The sequence below is a fragment of the Echinops telfairi genome, unplaced genomic scaffold (genome assembly GCF_000313985.2).
Source record: "Echinops telfairi isolate 266 unplaced genomic scaffold, ASM31398v2 ScPeMD7_4048;HRSCAF=4782, whole genome shotgun sequence".
NCBI classification, from domain to species: Eukaryota; Metazoa; Chordata; class Mammalia; order Afrosoricida; family Tenrecidae; genus Echinops; species Echinops telfairi.
Window position 1 is genome coordinate 1,528,506 of NW_022107947.1, and position 1,792 is coordinate 1,530,297.

At 44.7% G+C, this 1,792-nt stretch overlaps 1 protein-coding gene across 1 annotated transcript in view; it reads right to left on the bottom strand.

The window, feature by feature from the left end:
* Positions 1-1,792, bottom strand: part of CA12 (carbonic anhydrase 12) — a 173,001-nt gene that overhangs the window by 162,170 nt on the left and 9,039 nt on the right. The window lies entirely within an intron of this gene.

Genomic DNA, 1,792 nt, shown 5'->3' on the forward strand with positions numbered 1-1,792 from the left:
GCCTTGTCACAAGATCACTGGGTGCTCACTCTGCTGGTATTGGGCCCGGTTCTCTGATTTTACAGATGAGAATTCGGAGGCCCAGAGGGAGAAGGAGCCACTTGGCCACTATAAAAAATGAGTTGTTTGAGTGGTAGAGTTACACTGCTGTGTTTACCTGTCAGGGTTTTATCTGTAATATACGTCATCACTCTTTAAAAGTGTGTGATGTGCCCTTTTTTATAGTAAGGGGGAAGGAGATAAAAAATACTGTGGATGAAGATGTCTTTATTATTTAAAATGGCCCTGCATATGGCTGTTGGATCATTCAGAAGGCTCTTGTGTGTCCTGGGGTCTCTTTGAGTCTTTCTTTGAGATTAGGAGCTCCAGCTACCTTTGCATCATATTGAAAACACAGTCAGATGACTGTGAGGGTGAAGGGTGGCGCCCCTCACCTTGTTTGATGAGAGACCAGTTGCTAATCACGCAACTTAGTGCAATCATTTAACTATCTGTAGAAGATGCTAACACAGGTAGGCCCTCCATTTACGAACAAGTTCAGGTCTTAACTGTGTCTATGTGAATATGGAGGTCAGTAGGAACAGGTGCATATTTAGTCTTAATTTATTGCAAGAAAACTCTGGAAGTTTCCCCCATGATTTAAAAGTGTCAAATACAGCAAGCGTTGTTATCAAGATTTGGTTGCAGGTAAGCGTTGGTTCAATTGGTTCACAGTTAGATTTGCATTAAACAAAAGGGCAAAAGGAGCTGTCCCCGGAGTTCTGGTGGTGTAGTCGGTTAGGGTTAGATGGCTAACCGAAAGGCTGGCTGATCAAATCCACCAGCCACTCCGCGGAAGATGAAGCTGTCTGTTTCTATCAAGATTTACAATCTCAGAAACTGCATGGAAGGATTGCAGTCTGAGTCGGCTCCAAGGCAATGGGTGAGAGGAATTGTCTGTACTTACTGCCCAGGTCTGCTGTGGGGATGGCAGAGGGAATGAAAAGCACATGACATAGTATGTGGCACCTTAAATAGAACTTTCTGTTTTAATGCAGTTGAGATCCTTCCTCTGAATAGCTAGGGGATCATTACACTTAATTATGAATATCATCCATCTCAAAGGGACCATTTGCAACAACATCCAATCAACAATGTGTATATTTATGAAAGTAGCTGTCATTGCGGACGTTGGGCAGAGAATCCACAAACGAAAAGCATCTGCTCTCGAAGGCAAACAAACTCACTGCCACGAAGTTCATCCTGGCTCGTGGCCACCCTGTAGGACAAGGTGGAACTGCACCTGTGGGGCCCCAGACTGTAACTATGGATTTAGAAAGCCTCTACTTTCTCCCTAGGGCAGCAGTTCTCGACCTGTGGGTCGCAACCCCTTTGGGGATCGAATGACCCTTTCACAGGGGTTGCCCGACTCATAGCAGTAGCAAAATTACAGTGATGAAGTAGCAACGAAAATAATGCTATGGTTGGGGGGTCACCACAACTTGAGGAACTGTATTAACGGGTTGTGGCATTAGGCAGGTTCAGAGCCACTGCCCTAGAGGAACTGCTACGTAAACAGCTATAAGAACACCATTTATAGCAGACAGACAGTGGGCCTCTATTCAAGTACTCCCTCAATGCAATAGAACACTGTTCTATTAAACTGGCATTCCATGATGCGCACCTTCTGGACATGATGGCTGAAGACAAATGGGTGAATAAGCAAATGTAGTGAGGAAAGCTGATGGCACCTAGCTATCAAGATATAGCATCTAGGCTCTTAAAGGCTTGAAGACAAACAAGTGGCCATCTA